The sequence below is a fragment of the Ochotona curzoniae genome, unplaced genomic scaffold (genome assembly GCF_017591425.1).
Source record: "Ochotona curzoniae isolate NIBS_2020 unplaced genomic scaffold, NIBS_Ocur_1.0 contig_2692, whole genome shotgun sequence".
NCBI classification, from domain to species: Eukaryota; Metazoa; Chordata; class Mammalia; order Lagomorpha; family Ochotonidae; genus Ochotona; species Ochotona curzoniae.
In genome coordinates, this window is record NW_024465556.1 from 1814045 (window position 1) to 1836924 (window position 22880).

The 22880-nt window shown below is 41.9% G+C and overlaps 1 protein-coding gene and 1 pseudogene across 1 annotated transcript in view; both read right to left on the reverse strand.

The window, feature by feature from the left end:
• The window catches only part of PAPSS2 (3'-phosphoadenosine 5'-phosphosulfate synthase 2), a 118768-nt gene that overhangs the window by 76414 nt on the left and 19474 nt on the right, over positions 1–22880 (reverse strand). The gene's annotated exons all lie outside the window — the stretch shown is intronic.
• LOC121153529 lies at positions 21218–21348 on the reverse strand (annotated as a pseudogene).

Consider the following 22880-nt stretch of genomic DNA (forward strand, 5'->3'; position numbering starts at 1 on the left):
TACCTGTGGTCTTCCTTCTCTGCAAGAGCTGGAGAAACTACGTGTGAAGAGGTGAGAGATAGAACCCAATTGTATTTCTGCCAGCTCTCCAGGCACTCCAACATCAAACGCACACCTCCACGGGAAGGCAAAGCTGACAGGCAGCCTGCTGGCCAAGGGAGCCCTGTGCTATGACTGCTTATTTTCCTACTCATTTTAACCACTGGCCTCCAATGTGAGCAGCTAGGAGGCAAATTATGGAAGTGAGCTTTTATTCTGTACACAAACTAGCATTTTTTTAAAAAAAGCTGCTGTGAAGTTTAAATAGCAACAACTTGTTCTTAATTGGGAAAACATCCTCTTACATGAATTCCAGTCCTATCTCAGTTCCTGCAGGGCCCACCCTAAGAGAGAGGATTAAGGCTGTATTGAGAAATCATGCAATTTATGTGACTGCTGTGTTTTTCATATTGCTTTATTATTATTTTTTATTATTTTTACTGTGTACTTGAGACAGAAGGAAGTTAAGGGCAAATCTCTAAGGGCTGCTTCCTGGAAAAGATACATATGACTGTTTAGATCTGAGAAGTATGTGATGGTTGAGACTGTGCTGTCCAATCTCCCTCCTCTTGTATCTTCCATTGGAGCAAAGTTAAAACAGGTGATCGGAGAAGGGGGCTAACTCAAGCCCAGTTACTGAGTAGAGGCAGAACTGAGACACCAGCCTGGGTGGGCCAGCTCCCCAAGTGCTCTAACCACGGAATCACTCAGCTTGTATATTTCATTCATATTCAAGGAGTGTTTTCAAACAGGTTGTTTTTGTTTTTTGGAATTTCAAAGACTTACGAAATTGGAGTTTTTAGCTTCCTGGGATTCAAACTAGGATTTCGTGACTTTTTTTTTCAAAGCACTGATAGTGTGTTTAGTGATAATTTGGCATGATAATCACTGAAAAGTATAAAACCCCAAATTCTTTCTTGCTTTCTCAGGGCCACTCTTTTTTTTTTTTTTAAGATTTATTTATTCTTACTGGAAAGGCAGATATACATAGAGGAGGAGAGACAGAGAGGAAGATCTTCCATCTGATGGTTCACTCTCCAAGTGAGCGCAACAGCTAGTACTGCGCCAAACCAAACCCAGGAGCCAGAAGCTCTTCCGGGTCTCCCATGTGGGTGCAGGGTCCCAAGGCTTTGGGCCATCCTCAACTGCTTTCCCAGGCCACAAGCAGGGAGCTGGATGGGAAGCGGGGCCGCCAGGATTAGAACCGGCGCCCATATGGGATGGGATCCTGGCACGTACAAGGTGAGGATTTTAACCACTACGCTATTGCGCGAGCCCCAGGGCATGAAGCTTTTTAAAGTCTTGAATTCTTTTACCTCTGGCTCACTCTTGCTTCTAGGAGACTGTATTCCTTTTGAAAGCATATGAACAACTAGACAATTTTTGGAGTCTGTGAGATTCTGGAACCTGGGAACTGGGAGGAGCCTCACTTTGCCAGTGGGGTTCTGCTGTCCACATGCACACCTCTCCAGAACTTCCTCACCACTGTGCCTTCAGGATGCTCCTGTAAACCACCACCCACTCCGGGCCTAGCGGCTAAAGTCCTCACCTTGAACGCGCCAGGATCCCATATGGGCGCCGGTTCTAATCCCGGCAGCTCCACTTCCCATCCAGCTCTCTGCTTGTGGCCTGGGAAAGCAGTTGAGGATGGCCCAAAGCCGTGGGACCCTGCACCCATGTGGGAGACCTAGAGGAAGTTCCTGGCTCCTGGCTCCAGATCGGCGCAGCCCTGGCCTTTGTGGCCACTTGGGGAGTGAATCATCGGACGGAAGATCGTCCTCTCTGTCTCTCCTCCTCTCTGTATATCTGACTTTCCAATAAATAAATCTTTAAAAAAAAAAAAAAACACCACCCACTCCAGTGTGGCAACTGAAACTGCTGAACAGTACTGGCAACATGGGCAGTTGGGCCTTTGCCAGCCCGGCCACTAGGAACACCTCCACCACCACCTTCATCATCATCACTACAACCACTAACTACCCCCCAACCCCCCACCCCCATCCCCTTTTCTTTCTTCCAGTAATTGGCTGGATTCAAATAATCTGATGAAATAGTGATCACTGATTGATCCTTTTATTGATTTGAAAGTGGAACTCACTTGTCACCTCTTCCAAATAAATGGGGAAGAATACCAAGAATGTTTGTGTAGGGGAGGTGCGCTGCTTGTTTAGGAGGCAAGGTCCACATTTGGGGGCATCTGGCGAAGGCACTGCCCCTGGGTGAATGCAGCTACGTTGCCCCCTAGAGGTTGTACTGTATCACTTGTAAAACAGACCTAACTGTTGAAAGCCCCCTGCACAAAAAAAATGCACATAATCCCATTGAGCAAAATGTTTTTAGTCAAAGTCCTCTAGTACCACAACACTCTTTCTAGTGCAGGTGTCACCATGATGAGCCAGACCTTGCTCCTATCTTTAAAAAACTTACAACCTATTGCAGACAATCTCCTTCTCCCTATCATTTTAATGTAATACATGATTGGGGGGAAAAAGAATAAATGTAGGTTTTTTGACTCGAAACAAATACTCTTCACTATATTTGATAGCAGCTAAAGAATTCTATTGTGGCATGAGTGTACTGACAAGAGTTCATAAACCATTTTCATTGGCCATCTTCAACCATTTCCAATTTGTGGTTTTATAAAGTTGAGTTAGGAATTAATGGCCTTTAAGAAACAACCTGGGAAGAGATTCCTTCAGTGTCGCTACAGTTTCTTCCTACCTTTGTCTGTTTTCTTGGCTACAGCTAATCCAAAAGAAGAATTCAGCAGCTTATCTTTCCAAAACCCTTTTTGTTTTCATTCATTTGCTATTCATTTAAGTAATATCTTATTTAAGAATATTACACTACTAAGTACAACTGGCATAAATAGGTTTGAGAATAAACATAGTAAGAGCCCCAAAGCACCCGGTTTAGGTGCAGGAGGGTGTGGACATTCCAGTGCACCCTAGCACTGAAAACCCCTGCTCCTGTGGACATCAGTCACTGCATTTTTTTTTTCTTTAGAAGACATGGAAAGTATGGATTATATAGGTCAGTCAGCTGAAAGAGAGGATATTGTGAAAACTCAAAGGAGGAACATCAAGTTCAACCATGGAAGGAGACAGGGAAGATGATCTATAAATTGGAGCTTTAAAAAAAATGGTAGGGTTTCATCAAATCTTCTGACTCCAAAGGGAGTGGTGTACAAATCTGAAAATTTAAAGGCAGAGAGATGTGGAAATAACACGGTATATTCAGAAAATTACAACTACTGCTGCTTTTAGACGACATAATAGAGGAGTGGGAAGGTTATAGCAGAGGACGTTGAGCATAATCCGGCAGCAACATGGTCTTGCACATTCTCCAACACCAGAGAGTGTTGGTCATGTGACTGGTCTTCCCTTGTTCCATTAGTACTTCTTAGATAGTCAAGGATGGGCCAAGGATGGGCAGCTGCTGTCAGCTGGGGGAGAGAATATGTACATGAATAACTCCAAGGAAATGTGATAGGTGCTGAAATGAAGGGATATTAGGGTGGGCAGGGGCAGCACATGTGCACCCACACACCCACCCACCTGCACAAAAGCAACGACTGCTGGACCATGGAGAGATGTCTGTGGATGGTGGTATATACTCTGTGTTTTGAGGATAACAGGAAGCTGGATAGCAGAACAATCTCTACTACTGATGGATCACATGGCCTGAGCTGCATGAAGTATGCACTTCCTAACTAGTTGTTCCTTGTGTCTCCTTCATTAAGTGTCCCATTCTACCCTTAAAGCCCCAAACATAGTACATGGAGGTAAACTACCAAGAGGCAGACATTGCAATGGCAATACTGACTCCATCACCAAGCAACCACCCAGAGAGCTTAGTCAGTCACAGGAAAAGGCCACATTCCCAAGCAAAAGTCCCGTTCTTCTGCCATTCCTTGCCTGGAATCCAGTCCAGTAATTACACAGACTTTGATTTAGTCTAAACTGAAATGTAGCTAGTAGCATACTCACACATTACACAAAGTGTAAACAACTAGAGTATTTAAACTTGTTCATTCCAAATCTCAAAAACCTTCAGTAATAATTAGAGTTACTTATAGTTAATGGCAGGCCAATCAGTCACTTCAGTTAATTAATTAGCTCAATTTTTCATCCTTCAACTGGTTCTTGCAAAGGTGTTTACCAGGTGGAAAAAAACTTAACCTATTATTGGGAAACTTAGTTTTTAGAGAAATATCCAACTAAATTTAGCTAGACTTTAAGAATTATTATTATTATCATTATTAGAAAGGCAAGTGAGAAAGGGCGCTCTCATCCGCTGGCTCACTCTTCAGATGTCCACAGTAAGTGGAACTAGGTCAGGCCAAGCACTCATTCCAGGTCTCTGGCAGAGACCCAGCTACTTGTGTCATCATGGCTGTTGCTAGGAAGGTAGAATAAGGAGGGGCAGGTATGGAACCCAGACATTCGATATGGACCAGACACCCACCCCCATGAACCAAAGATTTTAAATAAGAAAAAGGGGAAGAAAGAAAAAGGCAGAGAAAGTTAAAAAAAAAAAAAAAGGAGAAAAGAAAGGAGGTCGAAAATGAGATATTTGGCTTAAATCTGAGCTAATATCATAAATCAGTTAAAATTAATTAAAGGATAGACACAGCTCATTTTAAAATAGCTTATGTGGGATTATACAGCAAGTACTTTATTTTTAAGCAAAACTTAATAGTGTGGTGATATATAATTAAATGATATAATTATGAGGGAAAATCATAGAAACTGTAAATGGATAATTAACACGTGAAGAAACAAAACATAATATGCTAAACATAACTTAGTCCATTAGTGAATTGTAGACTTTCCAAAAGGGCTGTATAAGTTGGGCACTCACACCATAGAAAAATGAGTAAAAAAAATTAAAAAGCCCATCTTTTTTTTTTTTCCTCTCTGTACTCCTTCCTGTTTTCCCTTCCTCCTTTCTGTTTCTCCTTTAGGTAAAAAAAAATGTAAAACCCGTGGTGGTTTCCAACTTACGGGCCTTTGATCACTTGAAAGTATTATCAGAGTTTATATAAATTTTAACATTTTCTGAAAAATTAATAAGTTTACATATATATTGCAATTTTTCAAATGTATAGAGGTCCTATAATAAAGAATAAAGTTCATGGACTCGTGTTATAGTGTAACACATAAAGCCACCACCTGCAATGCTAGATCCCATATGGCTGTCAGTTCAAGTCCCAGCTGCTCCACTTCCTATTCAGCTCCCTGTTAAGGCATCTGGGAAAGCAGGAGAAGATGGCTCAAGTCCGTGGGACCCTGCACTCATGCTGGAGACACAGATGAAACTTCAGGCTCCTTGTTTCAGCTTGGCTCAGCTACAGATATTACCACCATTTGGGAAGTAAAAATTAGGGACTATTGCCCATAATAATAAAAACATATATATTGGCCAACATTAATATATGTACTACTAAAAGAATCTTATGCTTTAACTGTTAGCCATCAAACAAATATGAGGCTAATTCAAAAGTTCAAAACAGAGATGAAATGAAAAGATAAAACCTTTGGCGCAAAGAAATTAAAACATATCTATATTTTTTTCATAATACTCATTTTCTACAACTTTTTGGAGACACCTTGTATGCCTGATTGCAACTTTGCTTTGCACTTAAATAAACTTCCGTTTTAACTTCATTTTCCACAACTTTTTCCAGTCTCCTTGTGCAATAGCTTATTTTGACAGAGATAATTTAAGTTGAACAACCTCTCTTGGGACTGATATAATTACTATCTTAGTGGACCACTGTAAAACTATGAAGGGTGCATGAATACTTTCTTTTTTTTTTAGGATTAATTAATTAATTAATTTTTATTTATTATATCTACAAAGTCAGATATACAGAGAGGAGGAGAGACAGAGAGGAAGATCTTCCATCTGATGATTCACTCCCCAAGTGACCGCAAAGACCAGTGCTGCGCTGATCCAAAGCCAGGAGCCAGGAGCTTCTTCCAGTTCTCCCACATGGGTACAGGCAGCCCTTAACTGCTTTTGCAGGCCTCAAGCAGGGAGCTGGATGGGAAGTGGAGCTGCCGGGATTAGAACTGGTGCCAATATGGAATCCTGGCAGATGCAAGGTGAGGACTTTAGCCACTAGGCTACTGTGCCAGGCCCGTGAATAGTTTGATAAGGTGCTGAGTAAGGTTTAATAGATGCACAGAGCTAAGCTGAGTCAGACGTAACTATCTAGAATTTAAGATTTCAGGGCTGATAGGAAACTTTTTTAAAAAGAGGTATATTTATTGATTTTTATTAGAAAGACAGATTTACAGGGAGAAGGAGATACAGAAAGATCTTTTATCTGTTGGTTTATTCCCCTGGAGCTTAATCAATCCAAAGCCAGGAGCCAGGAGCTTCTTCCGGGTCCTCCACGTGGGTGCAGGGTCCCAAGGCTTTGGGCTATCCTTGACTGCTTTTGCAGGCCACAAGCAGGGAGTTAGATAGAAGTGGGATTAAAACTGGTACCAATATGGTATCCTGGCACATGCAAGGTGAGGACATTAGCCACTAGGCTATTGTGTCAGGCCTGATGGGAAAATTCTTATAATCTTTGGGCTTACTTCTTTTTTTTTTCTTAAAGATTTACTTATTTTTATTGTAAAGTCAGATATACAGAGAGGAGGAGAGACAGAAAGGAAGATCTTCCATCCACTGATTCACTTCCCAAGTGGCCGCCAGCAGCTGGAGCTGAACCAATCTGAAGCTGGGTGCCAGGAGCTTCTTCCAGGACTCCCATGTGGGTGCAGGGTCCCAAGGCTTTGGGCCATCCTCAACTGCTTTCCCAGGCCACAAGCAGGGAGCTGGATGGGAAGCAGAGCTGCCGGGATTAGAACTGGCGCCCATACGTGATCCTGGTGTGTGCAAGGCGAGCACTGAGGCTGCTAGGCTACCACGCCAGGCCCTTACTTTGGTTTTAAAGGTATAAAATAGAAATGACTCTTCCCCCAAATTTGAATGTGCTCCAAAATATCAAAATGTGGTAAAAATGTTCAGGTTACCACGCAACTAGCTTTCAGCTAGCATCACAGTTGCCAACTGAGATTTAGCAGATTCAGGGGAAAGCCTTTGCTCCCCATGCTTTGTCCCAGAGTGTAAACTTCCATTTGTAAAAATAAAGAATTTTCCATTTGTGAGGATGACCCCACTCTTGTTTCTGGAACCAATAGGTGGAGTGCAGCTCTCAATAGTTGATGGAGAGTTAGCACTGAAGTCAGCCTGCCTGCACAAAGCACAGAAAGTATTTTCCCCCATCAGTTCCCCTGGTCACCAGCAGTTATCTTTTCCACAATTTACCAACCCTAGGAACCCAATATCCTTGTCTTGTCACTTCTCCAACATTTATCATACTTCATCAAAATGATACACAAGTTTTTAGATTTTCACTCATTTGGGAATTTGCTTCTTTCCTGTGTAGCCCCCTTTCCCCCATGTACATGCAAAAATGAACTTTTTCTTGGGTTCTTTTTTTCGCTTTAATCGGGAGCTTCCAGATGCTAAATGTAAGAGAGTGGAGGAAAATGTATTCCTTCCCTGTGCCTGGAATTGCTTTGCCTACATCTCAGCATTGCTAGAACCTTAGAGCTTTTCTCACGAGTATAGGGAGTTTTCACCAGTTTATTGTTGCCATGCCTAGTACAAACATGACGACGGCTGGGGGTAAACTGAGGCCTGCACTTGTGGCCTTTCAGGAGGCCACAGTTTAGTACTAATATTGATCCTCTCTACTGTGAATTCCACATAGCAAACCGATTCCCACAGAATCCAATGTTTTTATTTTTGCCAAATGCTCTAATTCTCAGTTAACCCATGAGCATAAATCAGGCATGAGCTGACATGTGATTGCATCCTAATCTACTGATTCCTCTCCCAATAAACTTAGCACCATTAAATCTGACACATGATCTACTACTAAGCCATTTATCATTCACATGTAAATTATACTCACTAAATTGAGTTTCCTTTTGCAATCAGCTGGGACTTCACCTGCTCTCCAACAACACAGGCAGCCTCTTTGCTGAATAACAGCTTTGAGCTATAGAAGGGTATTTTCTCAGTTTTCTGTGTTTGCCTCAACGTGCTGGCTACATGAATATCCCATTCTAAAAATTACATTATTGCACAGAGCCTCTCCCAATCTCATGAAAGCTAATAGCTAGTTCGCTGATCTCACAAAGGAACTCAGGGATGGTACTCCATAGCTGTCTGACTGATGCACTCTGATTCTGGGGCAGGGGTGATTACTGCCAGGATTGGCATAGGCTTGTTGGATGGCAGATGTCCTCTGAGATGCTCCTCTTTGTCCCCATGCCCTGCCTTGAGAATGGGCTTCACAAATGACTGGCTTTGTAGGTCATCATATAGGAAGGTGAAGGGTTGCCATTTCCAAAATGAAAATTCAAAAAGACTGACTCCATTTCCCCAGTCCCTCCAGCTGTATCCTTGGCTCTGCCTGAGAACAGCTGGCTGCCTCGTTGCAAGTTGCCTTATGGAGATGATCACAGGAGAAGGAGCTCCTGTCTCCATCTCACAGCCAGGGACCACCTGCAGCCTGCCAAGGGTCATACACGCAAGCTTGAAATGGAATCCTCCTAAAGTCAAAGCCCCAGAGGAGTCCACAGCCCTGCATGATCTCAAAGGCAGCCTTGTCAGAGATTTCAAGGTGGAAATTCCCAGCTAAGCCACCCTGACACTTACAGAAAATTTAAGATTATCAATGTTTGTTGCTTTAAGCCACTAAGTTTCTAATAAAACAGATAATTCATATTATGTACATTACTGCAAATGAAAGAGTGTTAGCACCTGTATTACACAGATGACATGAACAGCTCTGAACATTTGAATAAGTTCTCCAGGTTTGCCTGTCTCTTTGTAGGAAAGGGGCTCATCCGGGCTCCTCTCCAGCTCTGTGTTCTCCACTTCACTCTGTCTGCTGCCCCGGGGTACCTTGAAACAGTAACATGTTGCAGTCCCAGCTAAAGGCAGGGAAGCAGTGCCTATCTTCACACACACACACACACACACACCTGGACATTCCACATCAGATCACATGGCTCCTCAGATCAGGTACTTCATTAAATTGCTCAACAAATTACTCTTTTTTGTACCTTGGGTGAGACTGTTATCTCAGCTCTAAGTGCGTCTACATTCCTTGAGATTTTACTTGCACCATCCCTGCAGAAGGACAGCCAGTTTTTCCAAAGGGGGATCACAAGACTATTTCTTTTTCTATCTGAAAGAAATTCACCATACTCACATATTCTGTCTTGGTATGAACCAAAGACAGTTTCATATTTTTCAAGTAAGGGAATGGTATTTCAATCTTGCAGCATACACAAAGGGCTTTTCCCCACCCCTGTGAATAAACTTTATAGAATAAATTAGAGTGAGCGCACTGGCAGGAGTTTGTGGCATTTACAAGTCATTCAATCCTGGAGTGGTACTATGTTAGGAAGTGCAAAAAGGAAATTCTATGTCTTGCTAAGTTAATTATTAAATGCTTACCACTCCTTCTCACTGTGTTCACACTAGTAGGTGAGATTTTTGTGCCCACCAAAATGAGTCAACCAAGTTAGAAGTTTTTGGGGATAGAACTGAAATGAAATGCCAATAAGCTAACATGTGTGAACTTGCAGGACACACAAAAACACAAATTTGTGTGTAACAGGAGTCGTAAAATTATTATACAAGATTACTTCACAATGTTTGGGGGAAATGGAATTAGAACATAAATTTAAAAGACTTATTTCAGTGCAAAATTTTTAAAAAATTCATGCACAGTATTTTTCATAAAATGTGTTTTAGAAACCTTTTTGAAAAACCCTGCATATGCATAGATTTCAAATGTTTTTGCACCAAATAAACTTATTTGAAAATTTCATTTATTATGAACATCTAAACCTTAAAAACCTATTTGAATAGGAAACTATTATTTTAATTCATTTGTCTCATTACAAGCACTGTGGTGCTGACATGGATAGTAGGTGAGTTCAAGATACAAACACTTCAAGAATTTATGGAGATATGAAAATCTCTCCAACTGATACATAGTGTTGTTTTCAAATACATTTGGAAAGAAAACTATCTGCAGGACATTGTAAATTATTTTCTCTGCCTAAAAAATATTCTCAGATCTTAAGAAAATCTTAAGAAAATCTTTCAAGAAAAAGATTCATCTATTTTTACAGAAAGGCAGAATTATAGAGCAAAGGAGAAATAGAAATAAAGATTTTCCATCTGCTAGTTCACTTCCCAAGTGGCTGCAATAGCTGAAGCTGAGCTTACCCGAAGTCAGAGCCAGGAGCTTCTTCTGGGTCTCTCATGTGGGCACAGGGTCCCAAGGCCTTGGGCCATCCTCAAACATTTGCCCAGGCCACAAACAGGGAGCTGGATGGGAAGTGGAGCAGCCAGTACACAAACCAGTGCCCACATGGGATCCTGGTGCATGCAATGTGAGGAATTCTACCAATAGGCTATCTTGTCGGGCCCCATCATTTCAATTTTTAATTCCTTAAAATAAATTCTACTTTATGACATTTAAAAATACCATCAACAACTGGAACTATTTCTCAGCTCCTGAACTTTTTTTCATTTAACCTGTGATGAAGAGGTATAAACCCTATGCTTAGCCATTTAAGGGGCTGACAGATCATTTCCAAATGTGGCTACCCCATTTAACAGTCCCATCGGCAATGGATGAGGGTTCCAGTTTTTGCATATAACCACCCACACATACAACAGTCTGTCTTTATAGTCATACCAGTGAGTGTGAAGTAGTATTCCATGATTTTGTTTCGCATATTCCTAATTGTCAATGATGTTGACCATCCTTTCACATGCTTATTGGCCATTTAAATGACTCTCTTGGAAAACTTTCTGTTCATTACTCATTTCTTAACTGCTTCAGTTTCTCCTCTCATGGGAAAACTTACTGTTAACAGTTTATCACTAGCTTTATTTACTTTGTTACAATTCACAATCTCCAGCAAATAATGAAAACATATTTATGAAGTACATGAATCAAGGATTGGTTATTTATTTCATCAACATTTGTGGTAGATTGAATCAGCAGTTAAGCCTCCATTTGGAATGCCTACATCACACATCGGGGTTCCTGGGTTTGCATCCCAGCTGCACACCCAGTTTCAGGTTCCTGCTAATGTGTACCCTGGAAAACAACACGTGATGGCTCAAGTAGTTTGGTCCCTGCCAACCATGAGGGATACCTGGAATGAGTTTCCCAGCTCTGGCTTTGGCCTGGGCTGGCCCAACCCAGGCTGCTTCAGGGAATCTGGGAAATGAATCAGTGGATAAAACATTTCTGTTTATTTTTCTACCTTAAAAAAAAAGTAAAGAAATAAATGTTTAATGTACTGATCTTCATAGAGAGCTCAAAGTTCATTGCAAGTGAAGTTGCCTTGGATCTAACAGACTTAACTAAAGGCACCATTTAACCTTCAAAGTGCTCTTCTATGAATCACGATAAAGTCATTTATAGAATATTAGATTAAAAAGGATGCAGAAATAAGCACATTAATGAAACAGGACAGTCACATAGCATGACTTAGAGTCTTCAAAACCCAAACAGGACAACCAAACATCATTTACCTGGGTCAGTCTTGTTTTAGAACTCAAAGTCCTGGGCCTGGCATGGTGTTCCCAATGGCTAAATCATCACTGCAAACACCAGGATCCCATACGGACACCGGTTTGTGTCCTGATTGCTCTGCTTCCTAACTACCTCCAATCTGTGGCCTGGGAAAGCAGCCAAGAATGACCTAAAGCCTTGGGACCCTGCACTTGCATGAGAGACCTGGAAGAAGCTCCTGGCTGCTGGCTTCAGATGTGCTCATCTGAGGAACTAACCACAGCGGATGAAAGATCTTCCCTTTGCCTCTCCTTCTCTCTGTAAACCTGATCTGCCTTTCCAATAAAAATATATAAACATTAAAAAAATCCAGAGAAATCTCTCAGTCCTGAGTAAGCCGGTCAATCAGTCATGCCAGAGCTGCACTCATTCTCCTAGCTATAGGTGATAATTCTAGTGATAGTGATTACCACAGATGATGAAGTTATAAATATGGATGCAGCGAAGGACTCATATAGTCCCTGCTAACAGCAAGGATTTGAGTTCTGGTCCTGCTATTTATTCCCTGGCCTGTGAAGTCTGGCACACTCCTTTACTTCTGAGAGCCCCAGGGAAGATCAGTTGAGATTCAGTGGGGTAGGATGGTCAGATTTAGTGTAGATTAAGTTCAAAAGTCATGTGACCTAAAAAAATCCAGAGGGGTAACAGAGTTCTTACTCTCATTTCTAACAAAAGAATTCTGAGATCACTAAATGAAAGAACACCTACTGGAATTGAATTATTTCCCATATACTATAGAAACAAATAAAAGTCCAACAGACTTTCAAAGACAAGATTTGATTCAGTTAATGATAATGCCTGGTTTGCAACTGAAAGTTACAAATGGACAATGCTTCTATATGCCAATTCAAGAACATTTTCCACCTGGTTCTGAGAAAATGAATATGCAGAAGACGTGGAAGAGCAAAGTAGCTTCATAAAAAATAACTTAAACTTTCTATTAATAGCTGAGAAAAAGGCAATTATGCTGGAAAGCTGTTGGAGGTAAGACATTATAACTGCAGAAAATGAAAGTCAGGAATACACCAGGATAATCAGAAATGGGTGAGATTTAAGCTTTTCAATGGGAAGAAAGAGGTGTCACTTTGCCCTGAGTCTTCATTAATTCTACAGGACTTTCCTTATTCAGTTGATGGCAAGCACAATGCAGAGTGTTAGCGGTACAGCTGCCATTGTCCCTTGGAGAGAATCCACTTCCCCTCTTCCTGATGGTAGCACCTGGATTTTGCTTTGGGAAGCCACCAAATCCCTGCTCTTAGTTCATGTGGTTTTCTTCTGCCATCCCTTCCTTACATCCTGTCCACCACTACCACCACTAACCATGGATAGTGCAGGGTTATCAGGCATAGGCTTAGGCTCTGGCCACAGTGTTGTGCCAGGCAGTCAAAAAAAAAAAAAAAGAAAAGAAAAGAAAAAAGCAATCCTGTGACTTCTTCAAAAGAACTATTGAAAGATGAAGGCCTCTGCTCAGGGGAGGCCACAACCATGAGAATTTAAGGTTGAGGTTGCTAGGAAGCCAATGGGCAACAGAAACAAAAGCAGAACTGAGAAAGACAGATTCTGGGTAACATCATTTGGATGCTAGATCCAGATAATATGTAAAACAGATGAAAGGATCTTCTCCGGAATAGTGTGTGTGTGTGTGTGTGTGTGTGTGTGTGTGTGCGCGCTCTAAGAACTAAAACTTTACTTTTTTGCCTCAAATCTATTTAGTGTTATGTCTGTCACTAGAAACCAGAATTCCTCTAATCAATAGAAGAAACACAAGACTATTCCTATACATAAGTGCTGCCATCCATTCCAGATAGGCAGGTACATCACCATAATACAATCATTTACTTAGCGAGGGGTCCTATGATCAGGTTCATACCCACTATGATGGGGTGGGGATGTGGAAAGACATAGATGACATGGGAGAAAAATCCTAGCACTGCAAAAGATCTTAGAAGTTATCCTTATGAATCCTATGTCACAGACTCTGAAACCTAGACTTATCAAGAAATGCAAGGGAAGAAAGTTTCTAAACCTAGTGAAAGCACTTTTTTTTAAAGTAAAAATTACTGAAGGTACTTTTTACTAAAAGTAATTTTGTTAGTAGCTCTTTTCCTCACTATTCAAAGTATTCATTTTATAGTATTTGTTTTTAAAAATTCACTTCTACATATTAATAATAAAAATTCATTAAATATAAGGCCAAGAATGACATAAAAACACCCATAAACACCCATCAAGCAAAGATACCCACTGTTCCAAATCCAGTCACTGTTAAAATCTCCCTTCACAAACTATTTATTCATTGTTTTATAAAAGTGAAATCATTTTCTAATCTTGTGAAATTTAGTGCTACATCACAATATCCACCCTTGTTAATAGAAATTCTACAAACTTTTTAATTGGGTATATCATTTATTTACCCAATGTGTTCTTAATTAAGGCTGCTTCCTTAAACACTGAGAAGTCATATTTAATTAAAAATCCTGGGAGCAGCATTTCTTACTACATGCAGTGCAGAGATGGATATCCTCAAAGATAAATTTTTGTGGCCATCCTGAATGTTTCTTTGGGAAAAATTGCCATCCACTCAATTACTAGATCAAAGAGATCACATACTTTAAAAGCTCCCAGAGCAATTTTTGGTCACATAGCTCAGTATTTTACAACACATATTTAACCTTTACTAGAAGGGGCAGAAAACTGAAGTCAGCTGCATACAAGAAGCAACGTGTATTATAATTGCAAGGGTTGTATTCTATTCCTAATACAAAGAGCACAGGGGCACAGAGAATCATTTCATTGAGCCAAAAAACTTCCGACAGAGGAAGAGAGACACAGACATACACTGTGTACTTGTTAATGAGTAACATGTCATAAAATCTGAGCAGTAAGGTATCAAGAAGTTATAAACAGGAAGAGAGCTCATGGCCCTCAACCTGTCTTTAAGGCCATCCATTAGACTGTCTGCTGACAGAAGCACAGTGCTTTCAGACTAAATTCTTTACAGAGGTATTCAAGTCTTTTAGGATATGACGACTGAGGCATATTTGGAATTTCGTGCCTACCTCACCTGTCATTTGTTCCAATGCACCTAATACTGCAGATGCAGCCACTGTTCACTCAAGGTAACCCACATGGGATCTGCTGTACTCCTTGGTCTATATTGTTGTGATCCTCTAATTAAAACCTTGCCATTCTTCCAGGCTCCAAAGCCAACCAACACACCACAAAACTTCCAAGTTTATCCAACAAGGCTGTCCTCCCAGGGTTTATTCCATAGTTGACCATGAGACACAGGGTGTTCCCAGGCACAGTGGGCTTCTTAGAGGCAGGGATATGTCTTGGAATTTATTATCATGCAGTTTCGTGCTTTGCACAGACATCACCAAATAGATGTGTGTGGAATAATATTTTTCATTAATGCACAGAACTGACTAATTAGCAGCACTGTATCTGAATTACCCTCCATCATCATGCTACCATGTTGGTCGCTCTGCTCTTGATCCCAAGCAGTCATGCTTAGTAAGTGGTGTTGTTACTTTTCACGAATCTCAGCTTGAAACACAGTCTTTCAGCATTTACTGGCAGTGTGAAATTTATGTTATGCTTAGATACATTCTGGAAATATTTGAAATTGAACATTATCGTTTGTTTCAAAGAACATGAATAGCAACTGTAGTAAAAAACTGGACTAAATAAATGTACTTGTGTTTCCCTTTCCCGCTCCCCTCAACACACACACATACAAATCTGTTGGCTGAATGCAATCTTCTCCTTAACAGAGCTCCATGAAATGACTCTCTGGTGCACCAGTGACAGAATCATTTTGGAAGAGGTTTTAGAAAGCCTGACTTGTTGTTGGGACCTCAGTACAACAGGAACCAAGAGAGCCTTGTCCAGCTATTGAATTGCTTTTTATGCCTTCACTTTGCCTGAAGCAGCTAAAGAATGTGGCTCAGAGTGTTTCTGTACACGCTGTGGGTAGCTGGTATGAGTGAGGCTGACATCAGACACTTGTCAATAAATAAACTGGTTGTACATTTCCTAGGCTGCCTCACAATGCATGCTGTACAGAAACACAGGGATTTTCAGCACAGATGTGTCTGTAAACATTTGGAGCTGGCGTTTGGGACTGCGTTATAAGCAGCAGCTTGTCTGCATTTCTAAGCAAGGACTGAGCACCTCTCTCCCACATGTTCACCCACCGCTTGCTGAGGCTTACAGCTGGAAGCTGCCACAAAGCAAGGATCGGATCACATTCCTTTCCGGCTTCAGGGTGCTGTGAGCGCTGTAGAGGTGCTAGTCTATAGAAATCAATGAGTTCTGTGTACTCTCTGCAATAAGAGAACCACACAGAGAAGAAACTGGGATGTGGGTCTCCAGGGACTGACAGCCTGACCAAAGCGTGCGATATGTGAGCTGGATTGGGAAGAACAAACAAGGTTTTGCAAGTGGTCAGAGTGCAAAGGGTAGCAGGGGCAGATGGAGTGGTGTGTATGGAGGCACACGAGCATGAAGGAAACCTACTCAGTGCCAGGAATTATGGTGAGGTAGAGGTAGGAGCCGAGGCTAGTGGAAAGGAAAGGCAGGTTTCCAAAGGGCCATGGCTGTGTGGGGCTGCTTCATCAACGGCAAACGGCTAGCGAAACACCTCAAGTCAGGAAGACGCTGCGTCTGTGGGGATCATCTCAAGTTGGTCCTCCAAGACCAGGTCCCCCTTTTCCAGGCTCTGCACCCTGTGTGCTGTGAGGCAAAGCTCCACGCGTGGCATGAAGAGACTCCCTTTCCCCAAGCCTGCTTGGTTGCAGGTGGCAGGCACTGGCAGCAAACCACAGAAGGAAGACAGAGGGTTTAGGTGCTATATCAATCAGGGTCCTCTGAAGATACAGAACCAAAAATAGCACACACGTACACACCGACAGAAATGGAGACACAGAGAGAAAGAATTGTTTCAACCTACAGTAAGAACCACCAGTACAGCCATCTGCAGTTCATGCTGCCAACAGGCTGCATAGCCAGAGCAGGGCCTATCTGCAGACTTTAGTCCAAAGGCAATCAGGAGGCCTAACTCCTGCCCCTTGGAGGAACCAAAGTCCTTTGTTCTACAGAGGCCTTTGTTGGATTATGTATGGCTCACCCACTTTATGTAATGAAATTTGTCTCACTAGAAATTTACCAATGTAGGTATTAGTCACACATAAAGAATTCCTTCACAGCCACAACAAGTATGGTGTTTAAGCAAAATCTGCCTTCTGTGAGCCGGCCACGTTGGCACATAAACCTAACAACTACAGACACCATGGCTTCTCTGCCAGCCTGAAGAAGTCTTGGCTGTAATCCTCCATGGAGAACCGCCATTCCCTGTCCTCTTGTGCCATAATGCCCTGCCACTCTCTCCTCATCCATTGTGTTTCCTCAGCACTTTCCTTATCAAGAGCATGGGATTCTCAGGCACCAGTCAGACCAGGGTCATTTGGGGTGAAGTTGATTACTAATTTCCAAAATTCACTTAAAACTGATGGCAGCAGACTCTCAGAGGCAGGTGATGGAAATCTGTGTTTTAAGAGATATTTTGTAGACTGCATGCCTTGAATGGCCTTGTTACAAAGTCTTTCCGGATCACACTGTAGCTAAGATCAATGAAGACATCAGTCAACTCATGGCAATTTGGACATTTAGGACTAGTGGCTAAATCCTTGCCTTGCATGTGCCAGGGTGCCATATGGGCGCTGGTTCATGTCCTGGCTGCTCTACTTCCCATTCAGCTCCACGCTTGTGTCCTAGGAAAGCAGTAGAGGATGACCCAAACTCTTGGGACCCTGAACTCTCTTTGGAGACCTGGAAGAAGCTCCTAGCTCCTAGCTCCTAGCTTTGGCTCTAGCTGTTGCAGGCACTTGGGGAATGACCCAGTGGATGGAAGATCTTTCTCTCTGTGTCCTCTTTTTCTCTGTAAATCTGACTTTCCAATAAAAACAATAAATCTTTTTCTAAAAAACTGGTTGGGTAACTTTGTCAGAAGAAATATCTGAACCCAGAGGCAATCCCTTAGATGACTGGACTAACTTTGGTTAAAAAGTACAACTATGAAATTTGTAGGTGGTAAATGTTTGGTGGGGAATTGAATGTGGTGGCTAAAACAAAGTCAAGATTCTAAAGAGGCACAATAGGTCCCAACACTTCCCTAAAAGCAGTAAGGTTAGAAGTAGTCAAAATAAGTGTACTCCTTCATTCAGATTGATTAAGTAAATCATAGAAATAAAAGAAAGAACTTACCTAGTAATTATTGACGTAAAAAGGATCCTAATAGGTTTGCTGATCACTAATATAAGCCAACAGCTAAATGCAGCTAGCAAAGCACCCTAAGCAATCTTAACCTACACTCCTATTAACAAGAAAGGGCAACAAGAAGGAAGAAGTGACACAGCAGAGTTCTCTGTCTGGCCAGGGTGGGGCTGAGGTGTGTGCACCCTGGGAAACCACAGAGAAAGACAAGCAACGGAGAGAGGTATGTGGAGGAACCTAATGAGGGTGAAGAGTTCTAAAGTCAAGGCCCTCAGAAAATGGAGTTTAGGAAAAAAAAGGATAGCATCTTGAAGGAAAAAAAAGATAGAATACCTGAACCCATTTGAAAATCTTGGCAACTCCTGTCTGAAAGAGAATGACTTAGTCTTAAGTGACTTCAAATGGGCAGAAGTAGGATAAATGAATGGAACTCACAAGGAGGCAACAGTTGTTAGCGTGTATGGAAGGATGATAAGGCTGGATTTGACAGTGCAACAAGAGTCTGAAGAAAGATTTACCTCTATGCTCCTGCAAATATCCAGGAATCTGTAGTACAGATAGGATTATTTTTGAGATAGATTTGTTTGCTCGCTTCCTTTCTTTCTTCCTCTCTCTCTACTTCCTTCCTTTCTTTGGCAGAGAGAGAGAGAGAAAGAGAGAGCACGTACTTTGATTCGCTGGTTCACTTCCCAAATGCCCCTAACTCTCAGCTGGGCCTGGGCCAAGCCAAAGCCAGGAACCAGGAACTCCATGTTGGCCTCCCATGTGGGTGACAGGCATCTAAGTACTTGAACCATCATCTGCTGCCTTCCCAGGTGTATAAGGAAGAAGCTGGACGAGAAGCAGAGCAGCCAGGACTCCAAATGGCACTGTAATGTGGGATGCTGGGGTCGTGAGCAGCAGCTCCATCATGGCACCGCAGCACTGATCCTAGAAATGATTCTGCTCACTGGATGCTGGACTAGATGGCCTCTTACATCCTCCCAGCTGAAAGGGGTTTAAAATTCCGACAACGTATAGAAAATGATGTGTCCTCATCTTCAAGAGGGTTTTGCTTTCTTTCCTTCTTAATCAAAAACAGTATAATTATGCACAGGTTTTAAAGCTTTCTTGATGGTAGTATGCTTAAAATAATATGTTGCCATAGGAGAATTTTTTTGGTTTATTCACGTTATTTTCCATTAACTGGCTATACAATATCAATAATAATTAATAATGATAATGGATAACACATACAATGCTATGTGTCAGTCACTGATGTTAGCATATTGTAGCTTGCTGAACACTAATCACAACACTACAAACTAAGTGAGAGTATTCTTGTTTCACAGATGAAATAAACTGAGCCTCACAGATACTGAATAATTCCCCTGGGGGTTACATAGAGACCTCAGTGAGGGGCAAAGCCTGATTCAAATTTAAACATCCTTGCTGCAACACTGTGACTCCTAAAGACTCCCTGCTCCAATAGAAACAGTCTCAGAGCTGACTTCCCATCAGGCACAATGCCTAGAACACCACAAAATGTTTTAATTCTTCTAAATGTTTAGTTTCTTCTAAAATCAAGAGGGGAAAAAAGTGGATTTAGAATTGATTTGAAAAAAATGTGTTGTTTTGTTTTTTTCCTCACACCAAGGAGGGGGAAAAAGAATTTTAGGACTCATGAAAATTCTTTGCAGTGAGAGAGGGCCTGCGAAGGCAAAGTGTGTAGCACTCGTTAACGTCAGTATGTGCCTCTGATGGTTCTACCTGCAGGGAATTTCAAAACACATTTCTTTGGAAGAGTGGCATTTTAACTCAGCCTTGAGATCAAGTTGGTACTTTCACACGCTTTGAAGTGACTCTTGGTGAAAAGAAGTGATGGAGAGGGCATTCCAGGTGCAGGCAAGGACTTGATCAAAGGAATGAATGCAGGGAAACAGCAAATATGAAGCCAGCATGGGTGTGGGGAGGAGATGAATATGACGGTCAGAAACGGTTTATTGCTGGAAGAATTGGACCTCTAGAGAATGATAGGAGGAAAACTGTTTGGATTAGGGCAAAAGAATGCAAAGTCCAGAAAGGGAAATAATGTGAGAAAGACTGATGAAGGGAGGCTTGAGAGTCATAAGGCATCCAACTGCTTCTGAGGAAAACAGCATTCACTCCGGCTGGCCAGCGAAAGAACCGTGCTGTTTTGCAAGGCAGATACAAAATACTTCCCAGAACTGGAAGTAGCATGGGCAAGCAAAGATCTCTTTTAGGGAAATCTGATGTGCTAAGTCTATGAGATGGAGTTTTGATGTGATAAGAGGATTTTTTGATGTGGAAGGAGCTGGAACCTATGAGTCAAAATTTAAAAGCTGTTTATACACTTACAACTCAGAGCAGAAAAGACGGAGGGCTTACAGCCCAGACTCAAATTCTCTATATTTCTGCTGCACTTAGTTTTCCAGGTAAGCAAGCATGTATTTATGCAAATTTCAAGAGGGAGAAACGATACCGCTGGAGCTCAACAAACATTAAAAGCAAGTATTTTTGAAAGAGATGTCTACTTTGTAGTGGTATGTACTCTTACACATGCCCATCCAGACCCCTCTCCCCACACTTTAAAGCACCTTCCTCTGTCAAGTACCCGTAGGTCTGGGATTCAGACTGGGACTCACTTGGCCACATTCCCATTTTCTCCTCTGTGGAATTTCTCTGGGTCTCTGCCCCCTACATGAGGGATTGACCGGAAGGAGCAGTAGGATTCACACTCGTGGGATTACTTAAGGGATCAATGACTTGAATGGCTTTTGCCTGAGTCCCTTTTCAAGGGATCAAACCAGATTGGATCTGAGACTGACAGAACATTGCTAGGTAATGAGTGTAACATACAACACACACACACACACACACACACACACACACACACACACATACATACAAATATTTTTAAAGATTTATTTACACTTATTGGAAAGGTAGGTTTACAAAGAGAAGGAGAAACAGAGAGAAAGATCTTCCTTTTGCTGTTCACTCCCCTAATGGCCACAATGGCTGGAGCTGAGCCAATCCCAAGGCAAGAGTAAGGATCTTCTGCCAGGTCTTCCATGCAGGTGCAGGGTCAAGACATTGGACCTTCCTCTGGTGCTTTCCCAGGCCACAAGCAAGGAGCTGGATGGGAAGTGCTTGAAGCAGCCAGGACATGCACTGGCATCCATATGGGATCCTGACACTCAAAGAGGGAGGATTAGCTAATGGAGCCATTGTGCTGGGCCCATATGCAAGTAACAATCTTGTGACTTAGGTACAATTTGGAAAAAGTTTTCAATTAGCAATTGTCATGCCTCAGATAAACCTCATTGGCAACGATACTGCCACTGCGCAAAGCTGGAGTTGGGTACAATTTGTATAGCGTTTAATTTGCAAATTTAAAATGTATATCGATTTATATCAAAATATATGCACAGGACTTCAATATTCCAGGGGTGTCCTTGCTTATAGGTAAGTTATCTGAAATAAATGTGCAAATGGAAACAAAACTGCCTTTTCCAAAAGGCTTGGGAAAGGAAAGTCATTTGAATCTCTACCAGAGACAGGAAAGAATTTATATATCTATACATAGTAATTATGTCACAAACTACAAATCTGTTGAAACTGCTCCTATAAATTCAGAGTCAGATAACCCAAAAGGGTGACTCTCAGAGTCTAGAATACACCCCTACCACCCAGAAGCTACACTGACGATGATAGCTGATTGACTGATATGTGCAAGCACTAAACTAAATTTTAAAGATTTATTTATTATTTCTATTGGAAAGGCAGATTTACTGAAAGAGAGACTGAGAGAAAGATCTTCCTTCCCCTGGTTCACTTCCCAAGTGGCTGCACCAGCAGGAGCTGAACCAGTCCAGAACTAGAAGTCAGGAGCTTCTTTCAGGTCTCCCATGTAGGTGCTGGATCCCAAGGCTTTGGGCCATCCTCTACCGCTTTCCCAGACCACAAACAGTGAGCTAGATGGGAAGGCGATCAGCCAGGACACAAATTGGCACCTATATGGGATCTTGGTGCAGGCAAGGCAAAGACTTTAGCCACTAGGCCATTAAGCTGAACCCTGTACTAAATTTATAAAAACATGAGTTCACTGAATTCTTAGAACTCTAAAATGTCATGATAATTGTCTTCATTGTACATATGATAAAACTGAGTCAGAGAAGGCAACACGCCCAAGATTAGTGACCCAGCAAATGTTCCAGGATTCAAAGCCATGTCAGAAGCCAAAGTCCTTGTCCTCACTCAGAAGGCCATCCTGAAATCTGCTCAACAATGGACTGACTGCTTTGTCACTGTAGATAAAAGTCCATCATCTTGAAATTGGCTTTATGCATAATCATGTTGATAGGATAATCAGAAACCCTACACTAATCTCACCATCTCCAGGCTTGAGTGCTTGTCTTGGTAACCAAGCTCCTGGTTTATTTCCTATCATCTTGTCATTACCTTGACACCTCTTCCAGACAAGGCACTCCATTTAGTTCCCCACCTCCGGCGTCCCCTTGTTCTTGCACCAGCCATACCTGAGCTCCTGTTTTAGGTGCATCAACAAGTATTTCAGCTCTTTTAGAACTAAGGTAACTCATTCTTTCTTCTTTAATTTTTTAGGGACTCAACTTTTCTCCATTTACCTATTCTGTCATCCCTAGAACTGATCTGATGATCAGGGCTTGCTCATAGGCAGGATGGGATTGGGCTCTGAAAGTGTGCTTGGTTCAGGCCTAGCCATCCTTCTTTCAAATATATGCTTCTTTTCAGTCTCATCTCTTGTGTCAAAATCCAAATGCAGGGAGCCGGCATTTCTGCCTGTAGTGTTGGCATCCCATACGAGCAGGGGTTCAAGTCCCTGCAGCTTTACTTCTGATCTAGC